At 48.9% G+C, this 18876-nt stretch overlaps 1 protein-coding gene and 1 non-coding gene across 3 annotated transcripts in view; both read left to right on the top strand.

Moving 5' to 3' along the window:
* Positions 1-18876, top strand: part of Slco3a1 (solute carrier organic anion transporter family member 3A1) — a 289188-nt gene that overhangs the window by 187900 nt on the left and 82412 nt on the right. The window lies entirely within an intron of this gene.
* LOC117285282 lies at positions 6615-6749 on the top strand. Its single transcript, XR_004516262.1, has one exon. It is a non-coding gene; the product is annotated as a small nucleolar RNA SNORA2/SNORA34 family (small nucleolar RNA).

Genomic DNA, 18876 nt, shown 5'->3' with positions numbered 1-18876 from the left:
CGAGGGGGGCGTTTGTGGTACCCCCCACCTTTTTTTTTTTTTTTTTTTTTTTTCTTAAAACAGTGTCTCACTGAATTGACCAGGTAGGACTCAATCTTGAGATCCCTCTGCCTCAGCCTCCCAAAGTGCTGGGATTACAGACATGTGCCACTGTGGGGAGACATTTGAATTGCACAGGGATGATTCAGGGAGCAGCCAGACTTGGACACAAGCCAAACCAGTCTCCTTAGGAAGCCATGGCCTGGGGTCTGAAAGGTGACATGGAACTCTGCAAGGGGGCTAGGGCACCTCATGGACGAGACAGGAATTGTGAGTTTCAGCCAGGGCTGTGATGAATGGTTGGCGAGTTTTAGGGAGGAGGTTGGTGTGGCCAAACAGGTCCTGGAGAAGATGGCTCTGTTGGCAGCGTGGCAGAGGGGGGAACCAGTTGGCTCAAGGAGTGAATTGCTAATCTGGACTCTGAGATGCCTGCAGGCCATTCGGGGAGTTACTTGGATATGGAGATCTAGGGCCATTGCCTATGGCAGTGTCTGTCCTGCTGGGTCCCTTTCTCCCACTCCAGAATATGCGGTTTACTCAAGAGGACTTACCCTAGAAATCAGTGTGCCTGGAAACCACTGGCTCTGGTCAAGACTCTCCCACCCAGGGCAGCCCTGACTCAGCTCCTGGATCTGGCTTCCTCCTTCCTCTGGGCCCTTGTAGTGAGTCATTCTGTATGGGGCCAGTCTTTTGAAACCTGGTCATTTCTCAAGGTGAGAGTCAGAGAAGAAAACAGTGGGCCAGATAACAGCTCAGCCTGTGCCACTAGGTCACCCAGAAAGGGCAGCCAAACTGGTAGTCAAAAATAGTCCTCTAGGTCTAGCTCAGATTCTGCTTGTAAGTTAGTATGAAGCTCCAGGCTCCAGGGAGTTTAACCATTTGGGAACCGGATGTGCTATGATGTTGAGAATGTGCCATGGCAACCGAGTGAGGATCTCAGCAAAGTGGGTGGGGGTTTTATTCATGTGATAACTGCCAGTCAGGGCCCCTGGTGGGTGGATTCCAGTTCAACTCCCTTAGGTCGGGATCCTGGGAAGGTCACTGGAGTCCACGGCCTGTGGCACATTGGATGGTGGAGTGACGAGTATTCCACAGTGAGTCTAGCAGCAAGTCCCACCTCTGCCCCTCCTTAGCTGGGTAGGCCAGACAAGTGCCTGGACTTCTGGGAGCCTTTTTCCTGGCTGTGAAAAGGCACCAGTAAGACCCAGTGCAAAGAGTGATCGTGAAGTTTGAGTGGAACCGGCTAAATACACTACTAGGTGCAAGGTGGGGCTCACCTGCAGTTGGTCCCTTCCAACGGTGTAATAAAGTGATTTAGATTTTTAAATCAGTGAGCCAGGCTTGGTCAGCAGCCCTGACGGCAACCCCGTTAAATAGGTGCCAACACTTTCCTCTTCTTGCAGATGAGTTAAGTAAGGTTCAGGGTTAGGTTTACTGTGTGCTTAGTAGACCTGGGACAGGGTGCTCTCTCCAACAGGCTGAGCCTGAAGCTGCATTAGAAACTTCTCCTAGCAGCCCCTGCTGGGGCTTCAGAAATGACCCTGAGGGCCGGGGATTTAGCTCCGTGGTGCTGCTGCCTGCCTCACAAGTGCAAGGTCCTGAGTTCGATCCCCAAAAAGAAAAAAAAAAAAGAAATAACCCTGAGAATGAGCCCTGCCAGACTCTGTCTCAAGATCCCCTGCATCACATCCCCTCTCCACTCTTACCTGCCAGGCCCTGAACAGAGTGTAAGAGGTAGTGGTGTGGAATTGAGTCTCACAGCCTCAATTCCAGTGACTTTTCCAAGGAGCAATGGAGGATGGGCTAAATAATTTTAGCTGAGTTGCCATAAATATGTAGCCAGCCTTTCCCATTCAGCCTCTGCTCTCTGAAGTGATTAAGGAGATTCTGTACACACTGCTTTACAGCCTCTTTTAAAAAAAAAAATCCTTGTCATTTCTTTTTTCAATGCACAGTATGATTTATATACCGTAAAATTCACTTGTTTTATTATGTGCTCCATTTACAGACTTGTACAACCATCACTGCAATCTAATATTAAAACATTTACAATCCCCCTGTCATTTATATTTTTAAGTGGATAAAACAGGACATGCCAGTCTTGTGGAGCCTGGGGCTGGGGAGCTGATAAGGAAAGCTTTGGCTAGAAGACTGGACATTTCCTCAGCGTAGTAGGAAGGACGCCAGGGCAGCAGCTCAGAAGCCAGGATGCTTTTCTAGCTGAAAATCCCCACCTGTCTTATAGGCAACAGTCACAGAGATGAAACTCAGTGGAGGGTAGGACCCAGATATTGGGTTTGGGCCACAGCAGGTGTCCCTGGTCAGTCTGCCCCTGTGGTGGAGATAATGTCTTTGAGAAACCCTTGGAAAAGAGTGGGGAGAGAAAAGGCCATTCCCAAGTCTAAGTTCCAGAGGGAGGAGCAGCCTTGTGATAACTTCTAGTCCTTCAGAGGGAGAGGGATCCACTGGAAAGAACTCGTGGAGACAGGGTTAAATCCTGGTTTCACCAAGCTGGCTCCAGGCCCCAGTGACCTCTGATCAGAAGTGGAGAAAGCACTTGTTGTCACCAGTGTTGTCACCAGCACTCTCCACGGCCGCCGTGCGTGGCCTCATCGTGGCGTGTTGTCAGCCGGACCTTCCACCCCTGCCCTCTGGATGTCATCATTCAGCACTGCAGCCTCCTCGTGGACAGGAAGCTCACCATGCCTCAGTCAGAGCAAAAGGCTGAAGAGAGAGTTCTGTGATGGGGCCGGCGAGAATTGAGGGTGCAGCCCTGGGCGCCTTGGGCTTTGCTTATTACACCTTGGGCATAAATATGAGGGGGTCGGCAAGCACGCGGATGCTTAAACAGAGGGATGTTGCAGCCCTGTGCTCCCAGTGGCACCCAGAGGTGTGTTTCTGTGTGCCATCCCGTCCCATGTGGCCACACCCCAGTTAACATCCCCATCCCGCAGGCCAGAGGACAGGGGCTCGCTGTGCCACACAGGAGCACAGCCCTGCATGAAGGAGAGCGATCCAGCACAGCCACATCCAAGCCTCCTCCCTCTGCTTGTCTGTGCTTCCCTGAGCCTGGGAGGCCTCACACCTCACTGCAGCCCACCAGCCCCGAGCGCAGTCCCAGGCCACGGTCCTCCATCCCTGAGGGAGGCTCCAGATCCTCCTCAGCACAGGCAAGCCACTAAGGCTGTACACTGGGATGACATACCGAGCCCCTGGGTGGCGCACTCCGTAATCCCAGCCATCTGGGAGACAGAGACGGGAGGATCGCAAGTTTGAGCCCAACCCGGGCAACTTCACAATTTACTGAGACCCTGTCTCAAAAAAGAAGAATGGGTTCAATCCCCAGTACTGCAAGAGAGTAAAAGGAAGGGAGAGAGAGGGCAAGAAAAGAAGAGAAGCCGGGGATTTAGCTCAGTGGTTCCAGTACCTGCCTCACAAGCACAAAGACCCAAGTTTGAGCCCCAGTACAAAAAACAAAAACAAAAAACAAACAAAAGAAGAGAGAAATTTCACACTGGAAAAGTCGCCGTTTGGCTTTTCTTCTCTCTGCTAACTCAAATACAGTGACCTCCCAAATCCACTCAAGCATGATGCAGTAAAGGCAGGAAACTGGTGTCGAGCCCTGTCAACCAGGTCAGTAAATGGGACTCAGTAAGCATAGCCTCACTGCAAGTGGACCGGCTGTGCTTTTCGGGCCGGGCTTCGCGGAGCCGGGACTGAAGGCCCAGAGTACTATTTCTAGTTGCCCTTGAAGCCACAGGGCCCTGCCTCCTGGGGAAGAAATGATACCTGGCTTCATCCCTTCCGGCTGCCATAATAAAAGTCTGTCTGCTGGCAAGCTTATTAACAGTAGAGGAGTCTCAGGCTGGCAGGCCCAAAATCAAGGCCCTGGCAGAGGCAGTGTGTGGTACAGAACCCACTCTCTGGTTCGTAAATGGGCCTCCCACCTCGTGCTCACCTGGTGGAAGGGCAAGGACACTGATCTCATTCATGCGGGCCCTGTGCCCATGACTGTCCAGCTCCCCGAGGCCTCCCCTTAATCCAGTCACCTTGCAGGGCTGGATTCCAACACGTGAATTTGAGCTTGACATAAACCTGCAGCCCGCAGCGTTTCCCCCGGGGCTACCTCTGAACATCGCTGCCAAGCAAAACCAAGCAGTGTGGGCCTGACTGATCTTCAGGGTATCGATGCATGAAGCTATTTCCATTCTTCATAATTAGCATGATTTTGAAAGAACACTTAGTGGCGGTAGAGTTGGAAATTAGATTTATTTTTTTTCTGCCCTGAAAATTGGGTACCGGGTTGCGAAGCCCGTGAGTCCCTTCCCATTCCCACCTGACTCCCACTTCCAAATATGAGTCAGACGTTTACTCTGTTCTACTTTCCTTAGTAAAAAGGAACACAGAATCTGAACCTTATTAAGACAGCACTTCAGATCTGTGACTAAATTCATTCATAGCCTGAGTGCAGTGGGACGCTGGGCTTTGCCGCCTCACACTGTGAATGTGGTGCAAATCGTTATAATTTATCATTCATTCTCCAGTTTGAAGCACTAGAGAAATCTTTTAAAATTTTTACCCTGCTCTCGCACTTGGTAGGGCCGTGAGTCTCCTCCTATGGCTTTGACAGCAGATGGCACCAAGGCCCCAGACTCAGACAAGGCTCAGAACGCCTTCCTCATTAATTAACAGCTTCAGGCACTTGGAATATTCTAAATATTCTATCCAAAAGGCGTTCACGACCTTGTTCCATGGCGACCAGAGCTGAAAGCAAGAGGATCCCAGGGGCTTGAATGTAACAGAGGGGGCTGTTAGGTTACCTGCCTGGTGCTCCTAGCTGTGAAACCCCAGAGATGCATGACTCTCTGATCCTCCTTTGCCCCATCTGTGACACACTGGGTCCAAGACCTGCTTCCTGGGACCATTCTTAGGGATCCACAAATATTTTGAGATTCCTGCAGTGGGCAAGCTGCTGTGTTGGGCATCAGAAAGAAAACAAAAAATAAGTGGTTTCTCTGCATAGGAAGGTACCCTGAATGAATGATTTTTCAACCCAGAGGCACTGTTGCCCCCAAGGAACACTGTGCAGTGGCTGGTGACATTTTTGGCTTGTTGTGACTGGGTTTCAGTAGTCAGATGCCCAGGGTGCTGCTAAGCCTCCTGCAGGGCATTTAACAACCAAGGGTCATTCACCTGGTGATCAAACAGCACCCAAGCTGGGTACCCTCAGACTCAGCAGAGCAAGGCAGGTGCGAGGCAGAGAGTTTCAGAGCACTGTGACAGGGCTTGTGAGAAGGAAAGAGCTCTCTGTGCCCCGCCAACCTTCACCAGAGTCCCCTCCACTCTCCCAGAGTGAAGACAGAACTTGCATTCATTTAACAAGAGAGTTGTCCTCGCTCTAGGCGATATAAATCCAGCTCATGTGACCCAGCTGTGATCTGGCTCTCCGTTCCACCTCTATCAAAATCCACCCCATCAACGGGGGCAGAGAGACCCCAGAATGGATCCCACCTACTGGAGAAGGAGGTGGCTGGCAGCAGTGAGGATTCCTTTGCATTCCCTTTCTCATTTAAAGGCTCCCAGGCCTGACTGCAGGGGGAGATCATGGAGGAGTCAGTTACCTGTGACTCACTGGGGAAAGCTGTTTCCAGAGCCCCAACTGAAAACCCACCCGGCTGACATAAATCTGCCTTTCTGGTTCCCTTTCTCCCTCTCTTTCTAAGACTAAAAACAGAAAATCTTTAACATTGACTTATTGCAATAACTTTTATACTTTTATAATAGGGAAATACAGTAAAAACACTGAAAGAGGCCAAACTGGGACGCTCCTGGAGTTGGGATTCAGGCAGGGAAGAGAGGAATGCAGGTTTCCATATGGGCATCAGGCTCATCCAGCACCCGCCACTCCAAGCCATCAGCCCCTCTAAGAGGTGAAGGCAGAGTGGGAAGAGAACAGGAGCCTGTGGGGCAGAAAGCTGAAGCCTGAGTATGGGTGGGCTTGGAAAGCATCTCAAGTCTTTGGTTTCTTGGTCATCAGAATTGGCGTTTGTGGTACCATAAGTCCTCAACTTAGGAACATTTGCGTTAAAAACTTTCACAGGTGTCCTGGCAAGAGTCACAGGTGTGTACTATCGAAGACTCAATTTCTCAGATTATGAAGGAATCCAACTTCTGAATGTTCTCTGGCACGGAACTTGTTCAGAAGCGAGGAACTTACTGTATACCCAGGCCTGGGTGGAGGGTGAAGTTTAGATCTTCAAAAGCTAAACTGCAAGCTGAGCGTGGTGGCACAGCCTGTAACCCCAGCACTCTGGAGGCTGAGGCAGGAGGATCATTGTGAGTTCTAGACCAGCCTGGGCTACATAGTGAGTTCCAGGGCAGTATCATCTACATACTGAGACCCTATCTCAAAAAAAAACAAAAAAATAAAAGCTAAGCCGCCTTCTACAGTTAGTGCTTGTGTGTTGGGGTTGTGAGGACAGCACTGTAATTTTGTCTTCATCTTTCAAAGTTAGGGTTTCTAGTAGTTATGGATGAAACAATGTCTATGATTCACTTTAAAATAACCCAGGGCATTGGCCCTGAATCAAGACCGGCACTTTGCAGGAGCTCTTGGTTTCAAGCAGGAGCATAAAGATGTATTTCTGTGGTCTGTTTACCATTTCAGAACTTTGGAAATGTAATAGTCCGTCCATTTGAGAGAAACAGCTTACTGAAAGAATAAATGTTAAGCCAAGTGTGGTGGTGCACGCCTGTCATCACAACACTTGGGAGGCTGAGGCAGGAGGAGTGCTGCAAGTACAAGGCCACCTTTGTCTACATAGTGAGTTCAAGACCTGAACTACCTAGTAAGAAGAAGTAAATAAATAAATAAGTTATCATCTCAAATTTATTTTAAAATATATTCAACTATCAAAACTATATATTTAAATTTTCTTTGTTATAGTTCTTATTTATTTAAATTGAGATATCACTCTCCAACTGTCTTTTAAATCTGTCTACCGATAACCATTATATTTTAAACATTTGTCTTCAGAGGTTTGGTTTTTTGGTACCCTGAGGATTGAACTCAGGACCTATGCTTGCCAGGCAGACACGGGCACCACTGAGCTACATCCCCAGCCCCTCTCTTCATAGTTTCTAATTACTTTGCACAGTCATCTTATACATTAAAGAGAGTAATTCTTTATTAGGTATTTATCCCAACAATTAATAAATTGGTAAAATATCTGTAAATTAAATAGGAAAAAAATCAGCTTTCCTATCAAAAGACCAAGATTCTCTTTCCCGCTAAATATTTTTTTTTTTTTTTTTTTGAGACAGGGACTCACATTGTTGCCCAGGCTGGCCTCAAACTCTGAGCTTAAGGACTCCTGTCTCAGCCTCCCAAACAGCTGAGCCTACATATTGCCATCATACCTGGCTGAGAAAATTCACCTTAATTTCCAAATATTTAGTATGTCTTGACAGGCAAATGAAATCCACCAAAATTTACACTTTCCATATGATAGCCAATATTGGACACGTGCTTCTACTATAAAAATAAATTTCCCAATGTCTATAATAAAAATGTACTTTTAAGATCCAATAAACAACCCCCCCAAAAAAACCTTGTAGTCTGGTGGTAATTGTGGTTCTGTAGCCAACTTAAGAGACATTAGGAAGTTTCAAAGGCAAAATTATTGAAAGGATGAAAAAAAATCCCAATTTTGGAAACAATTAGTAATTGGAATGAAGTTTAAAATACATAACAGGGCCCTGGCCGTAGGAAAGGGTACTATTACAAGGAAGCACAGTATAACATTACCCTTTTGTTTTGGTAGAAAACACAGTAATTTTTTGGCACTATATTAACAGCATTAAATTGCTAATGAGATAAATCAGGGATCTCGAGATAAGTATTGTATGGCTGTATTACAAAGCAATTTGAAAATAGATTCTTTGACAAGGTACTTTTTCCTCTGGGAATTTATTTGGAGAAGATAATCAAATGTGGACTAATAGTTTTTTCCAAAAAAGATATACTAACTGGAAACAGCTTTACAATGTTTGAAGATGTTATGAAGTAAATTTTGGCAGACCAATTTGTAGTATTTTTAGGCATTAAACATTTTAAAATACATGAATGACAGGTATGCGACAGTGACGAAATGAGGTATGAAATTCTGTAGACTACATTTAACTGTGGAACTAAGTGGGAAGGAATGTAACAAACGGGATTATTTGTGCAAAGGGGAGGTAGGCACACCCTTTTTTCATTCTGTGTCTTTATACTTTTGGGGTCAGATTTAATTTTTTTAAAAAAACAGCTTATAGATATTAAGGTCTATTTTAGACATTCCTTATTATGCTGTATGAAAATCATGTGTTAGAACATAAATATTTTAAAGAGAAAAATTGGAAATGAAATATATTGAGGAAGTGAAGGGAATCGACCAAGGACGGAGCTCAGTGGTGCTGCGTGTGCCCGGTAAGCGTGAGGTCCTGAGTTTGATCCCAGGACCAGAAAAAACAGCAAGAAGTGAAGGGAATCATTTGTTTTCCTTTTACGCTTTTTGCCTCTCCGATCCATAGTTGTGTGAGGCCCTTACCCTTCCTTAAATCTGTACCCAGAGAAAGCTGTCAGCCATGTCTTTACTCTGGTCTAATGGAGACAGCCCTCGACTGAAAGAGAGAGAAAAGGCAGGGAATTTTATATTTCCTGTCCCCATGTGGTACCTGGTGAATATTAGTATTTTCTGTTTTCCCCAAGGCTGTACACCTCCAGAGGAATCTATCATGTCACACAAACAAGACCTAAGAAGTCTCTGCGAACTTAGCCAGTCTGCTTAGCAAGTGAAAGCCATGTTGTATTTGTCAGGATACAAATCAGCCTGGCTTCAAATGCTGCTAAGGATGTAAAGAGGTTCCCCGTAAGGATCCCCACTGCCCGCGGTCTTTCCAGTCGCCTCCTCGGGCACAGAAGCCCGCGCAGGCACTGACTGTGTCAGACAATCTGCAAGGCAGCCCTCTGGATGGATCCTTGAGTGTTATGAGCTCAGCCCATGGAGCACTCACCCCTGGGATTCAGTGATGATTTGGATGTCATGAGTGATGGTATGCAGCACACCCCCTTCACCCTTGTTTTTGATCCTTCAAGGACCCTTGAAGATCATCAGAAGAATTGCATGAGGCTCAGCAGATGTATTGGGCCAGATGCAGATGCTGGAGATAGGTTGTAGCTCCCAAGGGTCTTAAAAACCCTGTGAAACCTGTGCACTGGTGCCTCAAAGTGGACAGGCCATTGCAAGTGAGAAAGCAGAACCCACTTGTGTCACTTGACAGTTTGTGTAGGAACTAGTTGATTTTGGTGGGTATGAATTTCCCATTCTTCAAACGAGTATCTCTGATGATCTCTCAAAAAATGGGGTAACTCTATCTTGGTTTTCTTCTAGGTTAATAGAGTGCTGCGGTCAAATGCAAAGCCAAATTTGGGGAGAATGGGTGGATAGTGTCCAAGGCATGTGGGCAAGGCAGAGAGGTAATTGCCATCTCTGGGACTGAATGAATGTTTGAGACTTTGTCTCAGGGGAAAGGCATCTTTTGAAGGGGCTCCAAAGGCCTGTGTTGTAGCCTTTCTCTGCATTTGCTTAATCTGACTTCTATCCTCTGAGAAAGTATCCCACAGGACTGGGCTCTCTTTAACTATCTACAGTGTCTTCTTTCTAACCTATGTAGACTTCTTTGGTGGCTATCTCGTACAATACAGTGAAAAATTATTGTATATCATTTCTATTAAGTGCTAAAGAAAATTTTAAAAGTCACAGGGCAGGAGGATTAGGTGGGGGATAGGAAATTGGCAATGATTTGACAATGGTGGTAAGTGCTGGGTCTCTGGATCTTCATTATTCTAGTGTGTTCGCTCTACTTTTGAAATTGAAATTTGGCATCATTTAACATTACCTTTCAGAAAAGGTTTCTGGAGATTGGTTGCACAACAGTGCAGATGTACTTAACACTATTGACCTACTCGCTTAAAAACGATTAAGATGGTATATTTTATTGTTACATAAATTTTATATAATAAGTAAACATTTACTTAAGACAGTAACTGAAATGAGCATAATATAAGACATGGGGAATGGAGAAAATCAATCCTATCATGGGAGAAAAGAAAAGGAAGCCAGGATGCAAAGCACATAGCTCTTTTATAGTCTTTCTGGGAGTTTGTTAGGAACAATTGTGTTAGGGAACAGGGCTGGCCCATCCCAGGTGGCAGCAGGTGAAAGGTCAGCTTTGGTGAGGTCCCTGTCCTGGCGCAGCTGGCTTGAGCTGGTCGTGGAGGAGTGGGGAAGAGGTGGGAAAGAGGATAGCTTGGCCCTGAGTTCCTCTCCCAAATCTGGGGGTCACAGGTCCCTGCCTCCCAGGAGCCTGACGACACAGGGTAGGAGGCCCCACATCTGCAGGGAGCATGGTGTCCTCCAGTCTGACTGCAACATGGTGCAGATTGGAAGGTGTTCAAAGGACAGGGCAGAGCAGTGAGTAATGTGGACTTGGGAATGGATGAAGCGGAAGCAATAGTCCCCTTTTCGCCTTAAGACTTTATGAACTAATCCTTAGCAGCACAGGAACTTACACAAAGAATCAACAACTGGGATCTCATTGTATTAAAAAAATTTTGCAGTGCAAGCAAAACCACCAACAGAACTAAGAGATAACCTATAACGTGGGAAAAAATTTTACCAGCTACTCCTCAAAGGACTACTATCTATAATATATAAATAATTTTTTAAAAAATTAGACTCCCCCAAACACACAGACCCAATTAAAAAATGGGCATCTGAAATGAACAGACGTTTCTCAAAGAAGTAAAAACAGCAAATAAATATATGAAAAAAATATTCAACATCACTGGTTGTTCTAGAGATGCAGCTGAAAACAACACTGAGATTCCACCTCACCCCAGAAAGAATGGCTGCTATCAAGAAATCAACCGATAATAAAAGTTGACAGGGTTATAGGGAGAAAAGAATCCTTCTTCATCGTTGGTGGAGGTGCAGACTGGTGCAACTACTGTGGAAATCAAGATGGAGATACCTCAAAGAACTTGGATTAGAGATTCCATTTGAACCAGCTGTCCCTCTGCTGGGTATCTTTCCAAAAGAATTAAAAGAATCATACCACAGTGATGCATGTGCACCCATGTTTATAGTGGCACAGTTTGTAATAGCTAAAACTTGGAAACAGCCCAAATGTCCATCAACTGGATACGAAATAAAGAAGCTGTGGTATTCTATAAAATGGAGTACTACTCAGCCATAAAGAATGAGAAACTAAAGACATTTATAGCTAAATGGACGCCCCTTAGGCTATACTCTTAAATGGAATAAATAGAACACAGAAGTAAATACTGAATAGTTTTTCTGGTGTGAAAAACTAAAAGTATAAATAAGGTTCAAATGGTAATTGATAGTGTGAAATAGGAAGAAAATGGTTAAATGGGGAGGGGAAGGGGAAAGGAAATAAGGGAAAAGAAAAAATGTTTTTTAAAAATCTTTTTTTTTTTGGTACTGGGGTACTGGGGATTAAACTCCAGCCCTTGCACTTTCAAGGCAGGCAGCAGAACCACTGAGCTAAATCCCCAGCCCAAAAATGTTTAAAAATGGAAACAACACCTTTGTAAATAGGAAGGGGTAGAGGGGGTGAAGGGAGGGCAGGGGTGTGGGTAAAAAATAAGAACCAAGATATAGCATGTAAAGGTGCAAGATCCCAATGATAGATGTAACTATATTGTTTGTTTAAAATGTACCAATAAACTAAATGGGAAAAAAATAAATATAAAATTAAAAATAGGCGTAGAGACAGAGTCGTAGGGAACTCCCTGCCATGCATCTTGGAATCACTGTCCTTTACTGCAGGGTTCACAGCATGGCTGGGGGCACCAAACACCCTTCCTGATGGACGGTACCAGTCTAACAGCAGAGGAGGCTCCGTGGGCCTCTGGGACGGAGCGGAGTATCCTCCTTGCTGGCCCTAATTCTTCAGTGATGAGTTCTGGGCACGTGTCATTTCCTCTCGGCTCCTGGTGTCCCCTCCTTGAAATGAGCTGAGAGTTCCCTTGTGGGACCAAAAGAACTTATGGTGGCAGGATGTTGTCATCTCCGTTCACAGTCGTTCCTGACTGGCATTGACGCCAGATGTGTCTTAGCTGTGATTTGGGGGCCTGGGTGTGACAAGCTGTTGTTCTGAGCCTTTTGCTGAGGGCTTGGGGAAGACTCTTTTCCAGGGATCCCCTTTGGCTGCGCCCAGGGGTATAGTCAGCGTCACAAATCAGCTCTTGGCTGTGAAGTACTCCGTGCACGGTGCCTGGATACCAAAGCAGTACTCATTCTTCTGTTTCCCTCATAGGTCTCCATAGCTTTTCAGTTAGTTCCTAAGTTTCAGAAGATTTTCGACAGTGCATAAGAAAAGAAACTCTAAGCCTGACACACATAGCCCACCCTTCATTTATGTTTCTTCACTGGATTCAGAGTCATGTACGTGGAAGGCTGGTGACCATAACATACTCTAGGGGACGTGACCCAGTTAGGGAAGTGGTTTTCACATAATGGTGGGGGGGGTCTCCATTTTTAAAGAAAACCATTTCATTTTCTGTAACTCAAATGATCACGAACTCGGTGACTTACAGTAACAGATACGTATTTCTTTCACGGCTCCAGAGAGCAGAAGTCTGAAACTAATCTGCTAGCAGGGCCCTATTTCTCCCAAAGCTCCAGGGGAGAGTCCCTCCTTGCTCTTGAAGCAGATCCAGTAGATCCAGTGGATCCAGTAGATCCAGGAGCTTGTTTGTGACTGCTCTCACATAGCCTCCTCTGCCCCCTCTGTCCCCTCGCTGTGTGTCCATTGTGAGGACACTTGGATTGCTGGGCCCACTGGGATAATCCAGGATAAACTCATTTCGAGAGCCTTGACTTATTGCACCTACAAAGACGGTCTCCGCACCCTGCACCCAGCCCCACCTGCCTGCCCACACGCTCCTTGCATTGGACACGCACAGCCTCAGGATCAGCTGCGGCCTGGTGGCTGTGGAGCGGGGCTTGTCAGGTTCAGCCCTGGTGACAGCATGGCCTGGGTCTTTCTTCTTGTGGGAAGTCTGTGCACTGCAGGCTGCTCATCAGCATCTCCGGTCTCACCAGGGGCCAGCAGCATCCCTCATCTCATCATGGCAAGCAAAAGTGTCTATGGGCAAGGCCAAGGGCCCCCTAGGCACAACACGGCCCTGCTGAGCCACCGCTTTAGGGAACTGTCCTCTCTCTGGCTGGCCTGTCACATGTCAGGGCTGGGCAGTCATTCTCCTTACATGTTTTTGTAAAATCTTCTTTTAAAGTCCAGATCGCTCTGTGCCCAGGACGCCTGGTGGGAGGAGTCAATATTACAGTCAGAAGCAGACTCTTGTGTTCTTTTACAGCTATCTCCTCCTGGTTTTTTGTCTCCAAGCAGAACCAGAAATGATTTGCCCAGAAAACGAGGCCCACAATGTTCCATTCCAGAGTGGGGACAGTCACCCGAGTTCTGTCCTCAGGTGGTTGTGGGGTGACCAGAAGACCTGCTGTCCATCTGTCCATCTGTCCTGTTGCCTTCCTAAAAGTACACATTGCTCAGGAACTCTTCGCCCGGTTCTCTGATCAGGGTTGCAATCTGAGCTGAAATAGTTTGTAAGTTTCTGTATGGGAAATTCACTGTCTGGAATGAGATTGGAGATTTTCTACCCTGTAGGACTGAGACCCAGGAAAATGCAGGGATCAGTGTTGATTCCACCTGGGAATCTTGAGAGAGCAGACAACAGAGCAGTGGGGGCCGCCAGGGGCCACCATGGCCTGATGGGACCTCCCTCCCTCCCAGCCCCCTCTCTATGCTGAGTCCAGTTGCTTCTGTGCCCGCGGAACAGTCCGTGAAGATTCAGAGTCCCTGTGTGCCTGGCCTGTTGAGAGGCTAGAGAAGTTTGCTCAAGTGAGAATCCCAGAATCTTAGACGCAAGGACTGCCTGGTCTGCCTTCCTGCTGCCCAGCAAGAATGGCCTCCTCTTCCAACTGGACACCCGCACACTTGGTCGGATTGAGCACGCCTGGTGGTGAGGAGCTCACTGCCTCCTAAGACAGCCAGTCTGCCCCATTGTGATGGTGTCTTCTATCTGCTTCTAGCCTCTCTCCAGCGAGAAACATGGGGGAAGCTGCTCTTCCCCATGGCCCGGTCTCATTCATGCCTCCTGCTCATTCTGTCTGAGGCTGACCTTCCCCTGTCCACCCCCTCGTACCCAGATTCTGTCAGATCCTGTCATCCCTGATGGGGATGTGTGCTTCTTAGGATCTGTCCCTGATACTCTTCCTGCCTCCGTCCGAGAGCTGGGGTGCCATCCCTCCCTGGTGTTCCCAAGTTCCTGAACACAACCACGTTTTATTCTGGGAGTTCACAGTCATAGACTCAGCCCGTCACTGATCTCTAAACCTTGATCTCCCTGCAGTGTGTTAACCTTCCTCCCCACTGAAGGTAATGCAGGTACAGAAAATAGGAAGGTGGGAGGCAAGGGCTGCCTGGAGCCCCACGGTGCCTGTGACCTCCATCCTGTGCTGGTTTGCAGAGATTCATCCAGCTGGATGTCACTATCCAGAGCAGCAAGCAGGAGCGTTGCCTCGGCCCTTTATGATGTCTCCTGACGTGTGTGTCTGTGACTTCCCCGCTCTCATCAGCCTCTGATCCGGTCCGAGAACCACAGAGGAAATGAAATCAGTCTGGAGTGACGTTTTCCTGCTGAACTCTGTCGACATCCGACAGCGACGGCTCCTGTCTCACAGAACACATAAATCCAGGGCTTAATAATCCATCCTCAGATTTAGTGAGGCTTCAAAATCATCAGCTGTCGTGTCAGCAAGCAGCCGTGTCACCCTCCATGATAAATCAGGGTGAAATTTGCATTTCACATGTGCCTTGACTGTTCTGCACAGTTCTTCAAGCTCAACCTACAGTACAGGGGCCCTGCCAGAGGTGAGGATGGAAAGGCGTGAGAAATGGAGCTGTTCCCCGCAGTTGATTCCCCTGGCTGTCAGCTCTGCCACCTGCTTGTCCAGGTGGGGACCTGGGAACAGCAGCAGTGCCTGCACACAGGAGGGATTTCTGCAGCTATGGCCCTGCCATGTGCCCATCGGGACTTGTTACTCTCCATCTTCCTGGATGTTGGATGCAGTTTTGATGGTAGGATTTCTCTGCTGATGGTAGGATTTCTGATTCTCAGAATCCGGCTTCTTCATTCAGCTTGTGCCCTCTGCATGAACACCATCCTTCTCCCATCTGCCCCTTCACATGGCTGTTCAGGATTCTGGGCCTGAACCTACTGATAGCACCAAGGGACCAGCCACTGGGTCACCTCCCTGCCCCCAGTGCCTGAGTCAGACCAAGCCTGGTCCTCGGCTACTCTGCCTGACCTGCAGTGCGCGCTCCGCAAGAGGCTCCAGGCTGGTCCTCACCATGCTGGCGTCCTCAGCTTGCTCTTTGAGCCCAGCCCACCAAGAACCCATGACACTCCCAGGTCAGCCTGGACCTATGCTACAAAGTAGGGACACCCTGATGGTGTGAAACAGAAGGAACAGGAGTTGGCAAGCTGTAAGCAGGCTGAGCTGGCCAAGCACAGGCAGATGTGAGGCTGGGGAGCTCAAGTTCAGGGCTGAGGTGATGGAAGCCTTCTTCTTGGGAGTTTTGGAGGTGGCTGGATGTTTTTTTGTTTTGTTTTTGTGCTGGGGATCAAACTTGGGGCCTTGGGCTTGCGAGGCAGGTAGGTGGCTGTCTTTTTGACAGATACAGCATGAGAGCCTTCACCAGTGATCACAGATGACCCAGCCGCGTGCCCACACCAGGCAGGGAGCTACCCTCCCAAGGAGTGGTGACCCTCTTTCCCTTGAACTGGGAAGCACCCTGCTTGCAGGGACACAGGCTTCGCTGACACACGAAGGCATCTGGCTCCATCTGGTGACAGTGTGACATGTCTAAGCATCCACCATCCATTGTCCCAGACTGGAACACACTAGTGGAGTGGAGGATGGGTGAATTGAGTCCCAGAGGCCCCCACACCGGGTGGGAGCCAGCAGAACCAAGCAGAGCCTCATGTGACTAAATCCAGTTCCGTCTCACTCAAGTCACTCAGCTTCACAGTGTCAGGTGGGCCTGCAGAAGCCGGTTCCTGAGAACTTGCTGGGAGGATTTCCATGGCCCAGGGCCCCTCAGCTGCTATTTCCTCTACTGAGTGGCAGGTGTGAGGAAGTGCAGGGTCAGGGCCTGCTGGGTCTGGGATCCTGTGCCTGCAGGCTGGAAATTGCCCTCCTCTGTTCCTCAGTTTCTTCATTTGCAAGCAGAAGGTAAAGACGTGTGCACATCTCAGGGTTTACTATGTGCAATGTTTAAAGCAACTGGCCTTCGGCAGGTATTAAGGAAGGAGGATTTTGTGGCTATCAGTGATGGCCTTGGTGGGCTTCCTATTCGTGATCAGTGTGAGGACAGCTTAGGTCACTGTGTCCCCATTGGGTGAGCGTCTGAGCTTGAGGCAAATAAGAGGGACAGATGCCTGCCAGGGATGATGAATGGACCTGGAGAGCTGCTCACGGGTGCTGGGCCTGTCCCCAGGGCCAGCTGGCATGGGGCCTGGCCTCTGACTGTGTCCTGCTGTCTCCCCAAGGCCTGGGCCCTTATGTGGGATTCCTAAGCCTCCGTGACCTCAACCCCAGAGCCCTGGGCCTGGGAAAATTCACAATAGCTTCCCAAATGCTTTGAGGATGCAGGCTGTGTCCACGAAGGTGGTAGGACAGACAGCACCTCTGCAGCAGGTGACTTCTCCAGAAGTGGCCAGCCTGGGACCAGGAAGAGCTGCTGGCCGAGCCCAGCATGGCGTGCAGCACCCCCTTGTGGAGAGAGGGAGCATGAACTTCTGCAGGCCATCAGGTCCCCTGGAGTCCAGCTGAGGAGTCCGCATCCCTGCCCTACAGCTACCAGCTGAGTCCCTCTGGACTCCCTACTGCTGTTCCTCCTGTCCCCCGAGTTTGCACAGCCTGCACTGTGGTGTACAGGTTTATTTTCAGGGTATACAATTCAGGCAGGACTCCCCTGAGCCCAGGAGCTGCCCCTGCTCCTGCATCAAGCCCACCACAGCCTGGCCACACAGCTTCTGTGACACCCACAGCTCAGTACTGTCCTGCGAAACCACACCTTGTACTCTTTCAGGGGTCTTCTGCCCTTGTCTGCCTCACATTCTGGATTCCCTGCCCTGCCTTTACCCCTCTGTCCTGGATTGCCCTCTTCCCTTCCTCCTTTGCTTTTCTTAAATCCTTTCTTTTAGTTCTTATTGAAGCTCTCCACTTAACATTTGCGTCCTTGGGCAAGTTAATCTCACTGTGCCTCAGTTTTCTTCCTGGAAGATGGGAGCGGATCTCCTGGGAGGACTGTGGTGAGGATATGTGAGATGGTGCCTGACCCTTAGCTTTCCAGCTGTCATCTGCAGTGTCGCCCCCAGCATCTTTCATGCCAGCAGTAAATCTGCTTCGAACCCCAGCTGCGGTCCTGTGCTGAGTGGGGCCCTCTCCCTGGTCCGCCGCTCTGCTGTCCTCCTGCCATGCACACGCTCACACCCTCTGGGGAGATACCCGGTCTTGTGTGTGGCAGCCTGCAGACCTATTCAGAGCCTGCTCCCTGCTAGGCACAGTGAGAGGTCCCAGGGATAAGGACAGTCGGCCTGGGAGAGCACCCTGCCTCAGCCAGTCCCGACAACAGAGTGGTGCCTATAAAGCTGTGCTGTACTCTGATCCCTCCTGCACCCGGGACTCATGGGACAGCTTCATTATGGCCCAGAGACTCACCTTAGGTGCCTGATGTCCCATACCACACTGTGGATTCCGGTACTCAGGTGCTTGCTACACACCAGTCTCACAACTGTGCTTGCTAGGGCAGCAGGACCAAGTATCCCAGGCTTGGCTTAAACAACAGAACCTCATGTGTGCATGGTTCTGGAGGTGGGAAGTCTTGGCATGGTTGGTGTCTGAGGGCCACCATCTCACTGTGTCCTCCTGGGATCTTTTCTCTGCACATAAATGCCATTGGCATCTCTCCATATGTCCAAAGTTCCTCTTCTGATGACACCAGTCCCTCTGCATTAGGGCCCGCCGTAAGCGCCTCAGTTTAACTAAATCAACTCTGTAAAGGGCTTCTCTCCAAATGGGCTCACGTTTTGAGGTACTGGAAGTCACGGCTTCAACACATGGATTTGAGAGGACTCAGCCTCTAACAGGAGGAAAGCAGAGCAAGAGTGACCCATCTCATAGACGAATTGCTAAGGCCCTGATTCCAGGTCCTGCCATCTCTCTACTGCCCCCTACTGGAGGCGGGCTGTGAGGACTGCAGAAAGCTGGAATGACCTGGGTCCCAGAGGCCCTGCAGGGGTAGCTTCTGGGAGGACCCACTGGGCCCACAACACCATGTGACACCTTGGGAAGATGCCACTGCTTGTTGATTCAGAGATGCTTTCTCATTTCATCAGCTCAGTCTTACCCTTCCTGGGTCCCAGCGTTGCTTGGAGTCGCATGGGTGCTGGGGCCATGGCATAAGCTCTCCTGCCAGTAAGAACAGCATCCTAATCAAATACCCCCTGGCCAGTCAGGCAGAAAGACTGCTGCCCTTTCCCTGGGGAGGCCCTGCCAGAGCTGGAGGGAAAGAAGAGTTTCTGCTGGCTGCACCACCCCTGCATCCTGCAGAAGCCTGGCCACAAAGATTGACACTCATTCGTAGCCTGGCTTCCTATTCCCTCCCCCACCCCCCCCCCCC

Source organism: Fukomys damarensis, unplaced genomic scaffold, assembly GCF_012274545.1.
Source record: "Fukomys damarensis isolate Sample0158 unplaced genomic scaffold, DMR_v1.0_HiC HiC_scaffold_7, whole genome shotgun sequence".
Lineage (NCBI taxonomy): Eukaryota > Metazoa > Chordata > Mammalia > Rodentia > Bathyergidae > Fukomys > Fukomys damarensis.
This window is presented reverse-complemented; position numbering and strand designations above follow the sequence as displayed.